At 33.0% G+C, this 16,342-nt stretch overlaps 1 long non-coding RNA gene across 1 annotated transcript; it reads right to left on the reverse strand.

Annotated features, from left to right (window-relative positions):
• Nucleotides 1-1,344: 1,344 nt before the first annotated feature.
• Nucleotides 1,345-13,082, reverse strand: LOC127698549 (uncharacterized). The gene is made up of 2 exons (XR_007980889.1): nt 13,011-13,082; nt 1,345-1,689 (listed from the first exon to the last, which is right to left on the reverse strand). It is a non-coding gene; the product is annotated as an uncharacterized LOC127698549 (long non-coding RNA).
• Nucleotides 13,083-16,342: the final 3,260 nt, after the last annotated feature.

The following is a 16,342-nucleotide window of genomic DNA, read 5'->3' on the forward strand; positions in this document are numbered from 1 at the left end:
TCATCAATGCTCTTCATCTTTGTACATGTATTTGGCCTTTTTAACATTTTTGATTCAAGCGTCACTGATGAGTCTTTTGTAGACGAAACGAGCGTCTGGTATACTCACCTTTAATCCTTGTATCTATGCTGAGTCTATTCTAAGCGTTGGATGAAGACAAATTTAAATTGTTAAAACAGATAAAACCCTGAAAAACTCTTGAATTTAAGTCAGTCACTATGATATTTTCTAAGAATAATATATAACAAACGTATAACTCAAAAGATCGTCTTGTAGATTATTCTTGGTGAACAGTAATGTTTCAAACATTAAAAGCGACAAATTTCATATTTTAGGCCATGATATTAGAACTTCTGATAGTTATTTTAATACCAAATTTGATTAAATCTGGATGTCGTTTCTATTCATTTTATCAATTTATGGCTTCATATAAATGGTTCGATATGCGCGTTTCCACTGATGTCTCGGATTTTAATTTAGTATCGACTGGTAGACATATATTGTATATGCAGGCGCTGCTGTAATTATGATACACAAAATTAAAAAGTTCCCAATTGGAAAGCTGGAATCATCTCCAACACAACATAAGACATTAAAGAGTACAGAAACGAAAAGAGCACAAACAGAACTGTCTAAAGTTAACATTGCCTGAATGAGTTGCAACCTCAGCTTTGACACAATAACATTAATATGTGAACTGCAAATTTACAGACAATGCTAGTATAATACATATGCTACTGATCGGAAAGTACTCTCATGGACTGATGATACTTCACTTAAAGCATTTCCGGCTTAGTAGCAGTTAAAAAATATGATATGAAATCCGTTCGCACAACACCTGTTTCTGGCATCACCTTCAATTTGATTGGACTAATCAAATGATAAAAATTATTCAGGTTCTTTTATTTTTAACAATTTATTATTCATTTTTCAGAAAGCAAAAATTGATAAATCACAATTCAGAATTCACATTTTGTTTGTTTCGCCTTATATGCTTAAAATATCACCTTTATACATGTTTGCAACAAACTGTTAACAATGATAAATTTATTTTTTTTTTACATGAATTTGAACTAAATTAAATGCATGTCACTGCAATGGTGTCAATGCTTAACATTTATAAAAACAAACTGTCGTTATATGAAACTATAACGAAACATTCCGGGGATAAAATTTTTCTTACATTAAGAAAATAACACTTCCTAAATGTCATGTGTCCGATGCGCTTTTCTTGATTTTCATTTAACCATAAACGCTACTAATTTATGAATATGGACGTTGTCTGTCTCTGAAATACAGAAATTAGTCAAAGTATTATGATTTGAATGGAAACAAAATCTCAAATATGGACGAAAAAAGTAAGGGTACTTTCTCGACAATGGTCTTTATGAACATTACACAAAAACTTATACCTATCTAGTATATGATTTTGTCAGATAAAGAGTACAACTTAAAAGTAAAACATATGCCACCAACAATTACAAATGCATGATAAGTCAGATAAATCCAAAACGTAAATGCAGTCGATATTTGGTCGCTTTTTGATAACTCTGTAGTAATGACTAAATTACGTAATACACAGTCAATTTTGTCTGTTTCTATATGGCACATATATCACGGAAATAGCCACCAAAATATCATAATTCTTTCTGTGTCACTATAAATAAATGTTACCCAGCAAAACAATACCTAGAAAGAAAAATTAGAAAATGGAGTTCATAAAAGTATACAGATACGCAAGTTCTGATGATTTACGCATAAATGGTTAAACATACGTCTCATATCTTTATGTTGTCTCACACAAATTATATTGTTGCTCTAGCAAACATAATTGGCAAAACATTTAGGAATTTTTGGTCCTCAATGCTCTTTAACTTCGTACTTTATTTGGCCTTTTTAACTTTTTTTTTATTCGGGCGTCATTGATGAGTCTTTTGTAGACGAAACGCGAGTCTGGCGCAAATACCAAATTTCAATCCTGGTATCTATGATGAGTTTATTTACAATTAAATTTTCCAACCCTCAATCCCTCCATGTAAACAATTGAATTTGGAAAACTGTGTCGCAAATAAAAATCAACAGTCAAGATTGTAATCAGTAACCTAATTATGTAGGTTAAATGTTAGTTTTGAAATTTCAACATTCTTATAAAGATAACTCAGTAGTCTTCGGGCAATCATGGGGCAATTGGTTATTCACAGGCTTCAATTAGTGCCCAGTCTCCAGGATGAAATTGATAATAAAGGAATTAACAAGAGTGCACACGCTGCATAACTGATCACCATTGATTTTATGTTGAAAGTCTTTCAGATAAAGGTTTTACTACAAATATTACAGAAACTTATCGTTATCAATGACCTATGCAAATCTGGTCAAGGACAAATGAACCCTTCCAAACCAACATTTACACCTTACAATTTCATTCCATAAAACTAAAAGTAGTAAACGTATTGCCTATAGAAACAGACCTAACCACGAACACATTGACCAATGCACGATAAATATGAGGTCAAGCTGATTTGATACTAGACATATATGTAAAATTTACAATCATGTATGCACCAAATATAGATGGTTAATTGATTATAGAATCTAAAGTATAGACTTAATCAGGAAAATTTGACCAATGAACCATGAAAATGAGGAAAAGGTCAAATGAACCATGCCAGACAGATATGTACACCTTAAATTCACTTCATACACCAAATGTAGTTAACCTCCTGCTTATAGTTTCTGAGAACAAACCAAAACACAAAAACTTAACATTGACAAATGAACCATGAAAAGAACTCGTTAGATGATAAAATTGAGAATGGAAATGGGGAATGTGTCAAAGAGACAACAACCCGACCATAGAGCAGACAACAGCTGAAGGCCATCAATGGGTCTTCAATGCAGCGAGAAACTCCCGCACCCGGAGGCGTCCTTCAGATGGCCCCTAAACAAATATGTATACTATTTCAGTGATAATGGACGTCATACTAAACTCCAAATTATACACGAGAAACTAAAATTAAAAATGATACAAGACTAACAAAGGCCAGAGGCTCCTGACTTGGGACAGGCGCAAATGTGCGGCGGGGTTAAACATGTTTTTTGAGATCTCAACCCTCCCCCTATACCTCTAGCCAATGTAGAAAAAACAAACGTACAACAGTACGAACAGTAAAACTCAGTTTAAGAGAAGTCCGAGTCCGATGTCAGAATAGGAAACAAAAGAAAATAAACAAAATGACAATAATACATAAATAACAACAGACTACTAGCAGTTACTGACATGCCAGCTCCAGACCTCAATTAAACTGATTGAAAGATTATGTCTTCATGATAAGAATATCAGACACAATCCCTCCTGTTAGGGGTTTAGTATTATACCATCATAAAATATATGAGAAGAACATAACCCGTGTCATGCCAACAACTGGTTTTAGAATAAATATGTTTAATTCCGATGCAAAGACCCTATAAGTGAATCAATATTAAAGCCAAAATATGCAAACTTTAATAACCTGACAACAGTATCGTAACTTATCCCTTCTTAATAAGTCTGTTTAAAGGTTTTGTTAGCTTTTGAGGTGAATACTAACATTTTTGTGCTTTGTAAAGAATATTACCATAAAAGATTGGATGTGAAATACCCGAACGTATAAGATGTCTGCATGTTGAGTTATATTTACGAATGATGTCCTTATATCGATGATAAAATTTAGTAAATGTTTTGACAAGTTTAAGATATCGAAAACCCTGGTGTAATAATTTTTCAGTAATACATAAATTTCTTTCGCTAAAATCTAATACGTTGTTACATACACGTGCGAATCGTACACGTTGAGATATATAAACACCATAAGATGGTGACAAGGGAACGTCACCATCTAAAAATGGATAATTAACGATAGGAAATGAAAAATCATCTCTTTTATCCTAAATTTTTGTATTAAGCTTCCCGTTAATGATATAGATATCAAGATCGAGGAAAGGACAGTGGTCATTGTTAGTATTAGCTTTATTTAAAGTAAGTTCAACAGGATAAATTTCTTTAGTATACACAATAGAGTCGTCATTATTGAGAGCCAATATATCATCCAAATATCTAAAAGTATTGTTAAATTTTTGTATCAGATGTTGTTTCGATGGGTCTTTGCTGATTTTAGTCATAAATTGTAACTCATAACAATACAAAAACAGGTCAAGTTCAGATGAAACCTGCAAGTCTGACATGTACGTCTTACAATCAGTCCACACACCACATATAGTAGACCCACTGCTTATAGTATCTGAGAAATTGATATTCACGTACTTTCAAACTAAAGCTTGATCACTAATCCATTTAATGAGGTCGAGGTCAGGTGAACCCTACATGAAGGACATGAAAACCCTGCGCGAATTCCATAGATCAAATGTTATTATTCATAATAAGTGAAAAATTCACATGACAAAACGCATATAAAGTAGTCGCTGAACCATGAAAATAAGTCTAAGGACAAGGATTTTACATGCGACAATATAATTAACGAATGATTATTTAAAATGAAACATATCAGGATTGAAGTGCACGGATAAGATTCGGGTTTCAATCTCTTTTTCTATCGTATATCGATTGTATCTTTATTACTGTTTCACATACAGAAGGTCAGAACGGACTCGACAGCAAGTTAAGACACAAAAACATTACACAACATAACACTCTCAAACACGTTCCTAAACGTGTTCATGGTGGTGATATAGTTTACTGTTGCATAAGTCCTATCATTCATGAATGAGATGATAACTGTGTTCGGCATTGGCTTCGGTAGGAGAGGAGGAGTGATTTGGATAAAGTGACCAAGACGTGAACCATGCACTGTACATAGTGAAGGATGTAATAATGGGATTTTGTTTTTGAATGAACAGATATCTTAGGGAAAAGGTGCAATAACAAAAAAATAATTAAACCAACTGTTATTCATTTTCTAATCGTATCTAAATTAAATGGCAAATTATATGCACACTTAGTATGCAATGCTCGACTTGTAGGTGCATCTGAACTTTCCCTTTTGGACTTCATTCCAAATAAAATTTACCTCCCCTTTGCCAGTTAGTTGTCTCTAAACCAAATAATATTAACTGCAGTTTATTTTATAAAGCAATGACAATGTTAAGCTTTCATAAGAAAAAACAACTCAAATGTGAGTGGCTTCGCAAACTATCATTAATCAGTGTGTGTCAGTCTTTAGTTTTCTATGTTGTGTTTTGTATACTGTTGTTTGTCTTTGTTCGTTTTTCGTCTTTTGCTATTTGCTTGTCAGCTTGTTATCGACGTATGATTTTGAATATCCCTTTGGTATCTTCCGCCTCTCTTTACACTTATTGACGAATAAAATCTAACAAAGGTCATTTTGTTATAAATGTAAGATTTGAGGAAAACTGTAATTTACGTAGTCAATGTAACCAGGTATAAGATCCCATTAAATCTTCTTGTCTTGGTGTGTTTTCAAATCATGTGACACCGGAATCGTTTTTAGAAGAATTTGGACGTCTTTAAAAATGGACAAGAGTGGCGTTTGCGAAAGGACACGTTAAAGCGTCAAAAATCATCGAAGACATATTTGAGCATTTAGTGACATCATAGACACGTTAGGGGGAATTGAACACGTTTGAGAAGGACACGTGTTTGAGTGTTACATATATACCAACCAGATGTTGATCTCCTAATTCAAAATAGGAAGTGTAAGCCGATCTGGTTTTCCTTTTTTGCAAAGATATCTGTAATGCCTTTGATGGTTTAAAGGAACTTTATATAAAGTTTGACTTTAAAAAATATACATTTTAATTAATGATGAGAGTGTGTTTATCAGAAATAGGGAGTTGATAATCGGTATTTTTTTAAGGGGCAATTGCTTTGCCAATATGCATATTTTTGACTAGGTATTAACTAAATCTGACTGATATATCGTTCAAATGATACCAAATATCCAGGTACTTCTTATCCCAATGATATTTACAAACCATATTTGTTTTTTTTCGAAAACCTAAACTGATAAATGGCACTTTAAACGTCATATTTCGTTCGTTTTGTCTGAACTTCTGTAATCAATTATCACAATTATATTATTTTCTAACATAGTCAAGACTTACATAAATGTATTTACTATTAGTATTAACATTTGATCTTAACTTAGCACGTATATCACTGGAATGATACAGTTTAACATTTAATAATAACTGTTGATATATGAAACATTAACGAGACCTTTGACGAGGACAATTTGTTATTAACCTTATATAATAATAACGAAATATTACACGAAAACATAAATCTTAGATGTAGGGAGAAGAAATAAAAAGGAAACCAAGTTAAAAACTGTCAAATAATAATATTAACAATACCAATTTTACTGCACCAGATGCGCAATTCGACAATAAATGTCTTTTCAGTGATGCCCGTGGCCAAATTATTTGAAAACCCTAAAACTAGTTAAAAATGAAGAGGTTATAAACCAAAATAGACAAAAGTATGGCCAAAGCCAAGCAAGGAATCAGAGATTTGCACGAGGGAGATATATTCCTTAATATAAAATAGTCTCAAACTTCTGTAACAGCAAATTTTTAATAAAAACAGTTTTTCAGCAGATGTATCGATCCAGTGGTAGTAATAATATTAAGCGTAAAAATTGCGCATTTCGACAATAAATGTCTCTTTTTCAATTTCATTTGATACGTCACAAAGGCGTGCATATTCTTGTCAACAATCTATGTTAACAGGGATGTGTTGTTTACTCAAGGTCTACTCTCTGAAATTGACGGTATAAAATTGTTTTCAGGACCACCTCGAATTGGTTAACTGTACGATGTTTTCAAGTCTCAACTATCGATAGACATGATTCGACGGTCTTAGATTCTAATATACCAAAATAATTGTACAATTGGTAAAAACGACGTAACCTGTTCCCTATCGTGACGTTTGACTGAGTCTTGACTAGCATGGCCGGTAATGCACGCATAGCAGGAGACGCTTATCTTGTCGATGCACTCAGTGCTTATCATTATTCTATATACAGAGGTATATATTTTATTCCTGCTGTCAAATGAAAAGTCTTTTCTTTTTCGTTTTTTTTTGGGGGGAGGGGCTAAAAAGCAGGAATTAATATTTTTTAAATGTGCAACACAAATTGTTACAAGAGAGGCGAAAGATACCAAAGGGACTCATAAGTTCAAAACAAACTGACAATGTCATGGCAAAAAGTGAAAAACAGGTTGAAGACAAACAGTATACAAAACACAACGTAGCAAACTAAAGACTGAGCAATAAGAACCCAACCAAAAATCCGGAGGTGATATCAGGTGCTTCGAAAGGGAGAAGCATTATTTAAAAATATTGCTGTACTGCTATTTTCTAAATACCGTATAACATTATCAAATAACGATGTTAACACAAACAACACATTGTGATACAAAACAACCACCATAGTAATTGATTAGTATTTTGTCATCAATGTGCTAAGGGTACAAATTCCTTGGACCTTCAGTGTCATACACCCACATCGAATGACAATATAAAAGCTATTTTTTACATTCAAACGCATCTTTCGTTGATACAGTGTATTCGGCGATGTTAACATTTCCTTAACAAATCAGATCTGCATTGAAATAATAGACGTATTTAAAACAAAGTAATGTCAACTTTGCAAGAGGAATAATAATGTAAAAACAGCCTGTAAAGAAATGCTAACAATGCCATCGTTGCCAGTAATGCATAAGAAGGGAAATACTGACCGCAAGCTACTAAAGCAGTCATATCAGCCGTAAAATCTTGTGAAAATATGTTTTCACTAATAAAAAAATACAGAACTCCAAGGAAAATTCAAAACAGAAAGTCACGTATCAAATGGGAAAATCAAAAGCTCAACCACATCAAACGAATGGAAAACAGCTGTCATATTCTTGACTATATATATATATATATATAGCTCCTCGAGTATTTAAAAATTGGATTTAAAATTTTTGGTGGTTGAGAGTTTCTAATGAAAGTTAAAATAATATATTAATATTAAGTGATGACTTTTATGTTTGCGTTCAAGGAAATAATTACATGCTTCAGTTGACATAAAATGTAAGAAAGGATAGATGACCAGTCGGCACCTTCATTCATGTTGAAAACGAGCTATATGCAGAACTCTACATAAACATTTAATTGTCCCTGCAAATTGGAAATTATTTTTTTCTTCTTCTAAGAACAAACTGTTGATGCGTTTTATATATAATATTTTTTTTTAAATAGATTGAGCAAGATTTTAACAATATCTGTGCCTTCAGTGACTCTCCGTAATATCTTTAAAAAACTGAATTCGATAACTAAATTTTTCATTTATTTGCACATATTTTCAAGCATAGGCGCATCATAAAAACAATCCCAAAATACATCATAGTAATCCAAATAAAGTTTTGTTGACCATCGTATAATTATCGTTCTTGTAAATATTTTAGGTTTGTACCTGAACGTTTTAAATAAAGACTTGATTTTAAACATATTTTATTCATTAAGATATGAAAAGGATTGAGCAACAGGCACAGCCTATAAAACCTCTCTCCATATTACATGTACAAGGTATAATTCATTTATAACAACTGTATTTAAAATAATGTAATATAGTGGAACATGCATGCTACTTATGAGCACACACGAGCAAATATATGTTTACAGTGTTACTTACTAAATGTAAAGTATATTTAAGTATATAGGCAATTACTCATCATTTATTCAAGTACCTTGAAACATGCAAATATCCTTTATAAGTCATAAGAAATATATATGTATGGCTTGAAAGAGACACTCAGCTTACTTAGTGGAATAAATGAATTAATGTTGAAGTGGAGGAGAAAAAAAATAAAAAATAAAACTAAATAAAACAAAAATTGAGTAAATTTCAAACAAAACGTTGAGTGTCACTGATATATTTTTGAACAGATTTAAAAATAGCAATATTCAAATCATATGAAAATAATCTGTTTCCAAAAAGTAATAATTCAATATTTATGTCAACATTATCAGCAATGGAGTAAATGGAATCAAGTAGGATCTGTCTTACATCATTGTACTTAGAGCAAATAAAAAAGAAATGTTGGTTATCCTCAACAGGGTGATTACAGTTTGCACAAAAAGTGTTCTCGGATAAGAACTGATTAAACAAATGAGATTTTAGGTTGCTAGCATTATTTCTGAGTTGACAATGACTTATATTAAGTTTCCTTATCCCATAGTTGAAAGGTTTAAATATATCATCAGTCCTATAAAACTTGTCCAGTCCACTTCTAAATATACCCAAATTTGGGGATTTTTGTAAACTCAAAGGAAGACTATTCCAAGTATTATAGTGGAAGGAATGAAACTATTAAAATAAGAGCTAGTTCTAGCAAGAGGCGGGTGAAAAGTGTTATTTTCATTCCTCAAAGTATAAGGGGTCTGCCTGGGAAGATATGGCTGGACTAACTCATATAAGTATGCAGGTGTCATCCCATTTAATATTTTATAGAATAGTATAAGCTTATGTTTATTACGTCTATTCTCCAGAGTTTCTAAAACTAATTCAATATAAAGTTTTTGTCTTGAGGAATTACGTCGTAATCCTGTAATAATTCTAGCAGCTTCTATTTGGATATTTTCAAGAAGCTCAGACTCGTGCTGGGAGCAATTGTCCCAAACAACGTCACCATACTCTAATATAGGTCTAATAAAAGCATAATAAATACGTATAAGTGAACTCCTATCTAATAAATGTTTAACTTGACGAAGCACAGATAGACGAGAGCATGCTTTTTTATAAATAATATCAATATGTGTGTTCCATGAAGCTGATGACTGAAATGTTATCCCAAGATGACAGTGAATATTTATTTTCTCAACCTCTTCACCATTTATCCAAAAAAATACAGGTGGATGCTCCCTTTCCCTTCTAGTAAATACAATATTTTTAGTTAAATAAAGACAGTTGTAATCTTGCCAAATTAGAATTAAAATCCACGGCAATTGATGCTCGTCTTATCCGATGCGACACCAAATTGCCCTGTATGACATCTGAGCAGTACAGAGCAAGTAATCTTTGTGTAAAGAGTCATTTTAATCATTACTTCTTATGTTAAGAGATTATATCATGTTTTGCTCTAAAAAAGACTAAGTTCCAAAGTCCAGAAAATGAAAATAATCCGGAAACAATTCCATAATAGCAGATGCACAACTTCGTTTGGAGGAAGTGGTTTTCAACAAACAATCGGCATTCCCATGAGAACCAACTGTGCTCCTCTTCTTGCCGACTTGTTCCTTTATTCATGAGGCAGGCTTTATACTGGAGATTCTTTGGGAAGAAAAAAAAGAAGCTAGCATTTTCCTCTAACTTCAAGTTATAAATATTCTATTAATTTGGAAATCTGTTCTAGCTGATTAAGAATGTATAATTACTTGAATATAAGAGAGGAGTTATTGCCCTGAACAATTTAGTGTTTTAGTCTATATCTTGAAAACTATAATAAAGACAGAAACTTTGAAAAGCACAATGATAAGAAAACACTTTAAAAATACACGGAATAGTTGATTGCCAATGAGCCAAATAAGTCAATAAAAGAAACTCATCAAAGATACCAGGCTTATAATGGTGTACGCCAGACGCTCATTTTGTCTAAAAATTAAAGACTCATCAGTGACGCCGAATGAAAAAAATTTAAAATCCAAATACTGTCCCTTTTGGCCAAATATGGGTTGAAAACAGGAAATTTGTAGTTTTGTTTTTGAGGAATTGTTTTCTAACAAGTATCAATTTGTAACAAGACAGAACTCAGAAAAGGTACAATATTCAAAATTGAAATTTTCACAGATTTGTAGAAGTTGATCTTTGACCTCAGTTTTACCACATTGTAGCCATTTCTGAACCATTCGAATTTCTATAAAAGAAACCTTTGACCCATTCGACTTTAGAAATATATCACCAATCTGATCAAGGGCGCATGCGTGGACCTGAAAATACGTTCCTCCTCCGGCTCTGAAGAAAGTTATTTCTACATCAACTCGAGCTCCTGTTATCATCCAAATTTATTTTAAAAACTTTATATTATAAATTAAATCCTGTGCTTAACTAAAATTCTAGTTAAAACATTTTACATTACAAAAACCGAAAACATTTTCACTGAATGAATGAATAATTGACAACCGCCAAAAAAAAACCATCGTACACGGGAAGTAAACAAATCTGCCTTTACAACTTGACTATCTGCTTTGTACTGTACTCATGTCACATAATGTTGTCATTTTAGCGGATATTTTTAATATTGTCATATAAGCGGGAGGTTTAGCTAGCCATAAAACCAGGTTCAACCCACCATTTTTTCTTAAAATATCCTGAACTAGTCAGGAATATGGCAGTTGTTATCAAAAAGTCCGTTTCTATGTATGTCGGTATTTGTTTTTGTTGCAGTTCAGTGTTTCTGTTGTTCCGTTGTTTTCCTCTTATAGTTGATGTGTTTCCATCGGTTTTAGTTTGTAACCCGGATTTGTTTTCGCTTAATAAATTTATGACTATTGAACAGAGGTATATTACTGTTGCCTTTATTTACTAATGAGGCTTCTATAATTAACCGTGTTCCTGAGTTGCCCAGGAGACGAAGATTAACTGTTGTATATTCAACTAATATCTGATAAACCCTCTTTCCACCATTCTTATTCGAGGACACTTGAGCACACTTGAGATTTCACGTTCGGTTCCTATGACTGCATTAAAATTAACAACAGAACAAGTAAGTGCAATTACTTTAATAATTATGTGTACATATAGAATAGTTTTAAATTCTATCTTGCTAAACAATTTGCAACATCACAAAGCTGTCACTATGCTACAGCACAGACAGAGTAAAACAAAATGACACACTTTTACAAGTTCCATCAGATCAATTTTCCCATTATAGTTATTCTGTTACGGAAAGGTAACAGTATCAACCCTACATTAACCCTAAATAAAGGCAACAGTAGTATACCGCTGTTCGAAATTCATAAATCGATTGAGAAAAAAACAAATCCGGGTTACAAACTAAAACTGAGGGAAACACATCAAATATAAGAGGAGAACTACGACGCAACAGAAACACAACATAAAAATGTCACACACACAGAAACGAACTATAATATAACAATGGCCATTTTCCTGACTTGGTACAGGTGGGTTGAACCTGGTTTTGTGGCTAGCCAAACCTCCCGCTTTTATGGCAATGTTAAATATAACATTAAAATGACAACATTACATGACAGGACTACAATACAAATAAATGGGAGAACATATAGGACAGAGAAACATACGAATAATAGCTAACAAAAGGTACCAGATTTAAAATTTAATACGCAAGACGCGCGTTTCGTCCAAACAAGACTAACCAATGACGCTCAGATCAAAAAAGTTCGAAAGCCAAAACAAGTACAAAGTTGAAGAGCATTGAGGACCAAAAGTTCCAAAAAGTTGTGCCTAATACGGCTAAGGTTTTCTGTCTGGGATAAGAACATCCTTATTTTTTAGAATAATTCATACTTTTGCAAACAGTAAATTTATAAAAATGACTATATAATAGATATACATGATAACACCGAAGTGGTGACTAACTACAGAATAAAAACGGATACATAAAACAAAATAAACCAGCACATAAAAAGTGTTCAATCCATACTAAAGCTTAGTTCAACACCTGCACGATCAGCTCACAAATACCTGTTTCTAATACTACTAGCAAATTCATTTGACACAGAAACAAACTCAGGTCCTAGAACACCAGGATGGCCTTGTGGTCAATGAAAAAAAGCAATCACATGGAAGCATAAAGCAGTCTGCTGTGACACATTCGAAACATTGTTTGATATAGACAGTCAAGGCATACCAAATCATATATATGCTGTCATGAACAACAGTAACGTAAGTTGGCATTGTTTGCAATGTGGCATGCCAAACATTTCTACTAGCTTCTTTAATACATCCACCATTGAAATATCAAATACTTACGAAAGTCTAAACTCACAAACCAATTTTAGTCTTATAGGCAGTCCAGGTGCACCAAAAGCAGCATCCTCGCCAATTCCTAAAAAAAGCATCAGCTAACGTAACAATAAATAAAAAATATAACAAATATAATGATAAAAGAAATATTAAAATCTTGAACATCAACTTTCAATTAAATAAAAAATAAAAAGCTTGAGTTGCTAGATATGACTGATAAACCTGACATCATTATTGGCACTTAAACCTGGCTTGATACAAATATATTATCTTATGATCACTTTCCATCAGAGTTATATAGTTATATAGAGTGTCTAGACATGACAGACCACCAGTAATGACCAGTCATGGTGGGGTCCACATTGCTATAACAAAAGAGTTCATCAGTTCATAAATAAAAGAACTACAAACAGAATATGAAATAGTCTGGGCAGAAATTTATATTACAGGCTCAATAAGCATCATAATATCCTTATTTTATAGACCTCCATCTGACACCGGTTTAGCACTAGAACAATTCCAACAGTTTCTAAAAACCGAATTATCCAACAATCAAAATCTACAATCATTATAGACGGAAACTTCAATCCAGACAAAAAGATTGGCAAAACACTTCAATTACACTTCGGAAACCTAATCAGCATCAACATTAAATGCTTCGAGACAGTATAAATGAATCAAACCTACACCAAATTGTCAACATTCTAACAAGAAAAGAACGAATACTTGTCCTTATCTTTATCAACAATCAAACTTTCATAAATAAGGTAACAACTCTACCATTTATTGGGCTAAGTGACCATGATGTTGTCTATGCCGAAGCAGACATCTGGCTTAAAAGAATAAGAGAAACACCACTTTAAGTGTACAAGTACAACAAGACAAACTGGGAATCCATCAAATTAGACATTGAAACAACACACACACAAGTTAACTGTTCAAAATGTATCCAACCACAAATATTAACAACTTTTGAGAACTATTCAAAACAAAATTCATTGAACCAGTGGAATCAAACATACCATCAAAATTGCTATCATACAAAAATAGATTATCATGGATAAATGAAACACTCAGAAGAATCATTAACAAGAAAAACAAGCATTCTGAGAGTATTGCATGGCAATACATAGTCCCCTACCGGTAAAAAATTAATTGTACTGGAACAACATGGTAACTTGATCTATAACTTGTCATGGTGTAGACTATATAACAAATATCAAGTCAATATCTTCAAGGTTGCACTTTGTAAATACAGCTGTTTCACAAGCCACGCCTCTTTTGGGGAGATATATAATATTCATAGATATGTTAATTTGTTAACGTACTGGTTCCCAGATATGATCTCTGTATTTCATCTCATAGAGACAGAACTTGAGAATGTTACCAGTGTAGAAAAAAATAGTAGCGCCTAAAATTTAATTCTAAGGAGGTCAAAAGTGGAGGTAGGTGTAGTATATAATGTTAGTATAAGTTTAAACTCTTAGAAGTTCTGGGCATATAAATGTTGAAAATATGCCGCACAGCCCTATATTTTGACCTTTGAATAAAATAGTAGTGCATATCAACTTTCCGTTCTTGGATATTATTTTTCACGAAACTTCCTAGTAAAAGTAAAAGGGAGTTCCTATGGGAAATTGCATTGTCTATATTTACAGAATTGAAACCTCAAGAATGATGACAAAAAGTGTGGGAACTGATTATTTAAGTGAATTTTCTAAGTCCAAGGACCATAACTCTGCACAAAATCATCAGACCGGAACAAAATTCGAACTTGGTCTGTAACTTGACATGATAAAACTATATACCAATTATCAAATCAATATCTTCAAGTATGACAAAAAAAGTGTGGAAAACTGATTATTTGATTGGATTTTCTAAGCCCAAGGACCATAACTCTGCACAAAATTATCAGACCGGAACAAAATTCGAACTTGATCTGTAACTTGTCATGATAAAACAATATACCAAATATCAAATCGAAGAAACAAAGTGTGGAAAACTAATTTGCCGGACTGACGGATGGACAGACAGACATACAGACAGAAAGACGGACATAGTGCAAACTTAACCCTTCGACTTCGTCAGTAGGGGACTAATAAACTGTATGAAAAAAGAAAAGATAACAATCACTGTGATAAGTACAAAAAGAACAGAGAGTGGCATACTTTAACTACATCGAGAAATTAATGTGCGACTTACCCATAAATGAACCAGATACTCCATCAATCAATCAAGATAAACCAAAGAAACTCTTCCAGTACATTAAATACATCAGGACAGACAAATCAGGAATAGCTGCTCTCAAAAAAGACGGAATTCTCACTACAGATACTGCTGAAAACGCTTACATACTTAACGAACTTCAGTCAGTCTTTATATCAGAACAAAAACTAATGATCCTATTCCAGATAAAGGGGTAAGCTCTCATCCAAATATTACAGGAATAAATATCTCAACACCTGGCATAACAAAACTCCTTAAAAATATCAACCCTCAAAAAGTCATCGGCCGAGACAATATCAGTGGCTATATCTTAAATGAAATGCAAGAACATATAGCACCAGTTCTAACAGTCATATTTCAAATCTCACTCGCAACTACACAAAATTGGAAGCATGCTTAAGTTGCACCAGTCTTCAAATAATGTGACAAACATAAAGCTGTCAACTATAAGCCAATTTCATTGACTTGCATCAAGCTAATGGAACATATTGTCACAAAACACATCATTAACCACCTTGAGAATAATAGCATCCTGTACGATCTCCAACATGTATTTAGACATTCAAGACCTATCAGCTGCAAACAACAACAACACTCAAACTGATCCAATTATAATTGACTTTGCTAAAGCATTCGATGAGGTACCACATCAAAGACTTTTATACAAATTAAATTATTATGGCATTTCTGGAATTACACTAAATTGGATCTCTGCATTCCTTTCAAACCGCTCTCAAACTGTTGTCATGGATGACAGGTCATTAAACACCTTCAGGGGTGCCTCAATGTACTGTCTGAGGCCAAGTCTTATTTTGGTCTACATAAATGACCTTCCTGACTACCTAAATCATAGCAAACTAGATTATTTGCAGACGACAGTATTATTTACAGGCCGATCCCAAAGTGTCTCGAACAAACTTCAGGCTGATCTTGATGCAGCAGCAACGTGGGAACAGGATTGGTTGATGGCTTTTCATTCCAATAAATGCAGTCCCTTCTGTTACGCAGAACAAACAACCTATTAAACATAATTATATCCTTCACAATCTTACATTAGAATAAGTGTCATCTGCTTAATAGCTTGGTAATATACTCTAATCAAATCTTGGGAC

This window comes from Mytilus californianus, unplaced genomic scaffold, assembly GCF_021869535.1.
Source record: "Mytilus californianus isolate M0D057914Y unplaced genomic scaffold, xbMytCali1.0.p SCAF_4, whole genome shotgun sequence".
Classification (NCBI taxonomy): domain Eukaryota; kingdom Metazoa; phylum Mollusca; class Bivalvia; order Mytilida; family Mytilidae; genus Mytilus; species Mytilus californianus.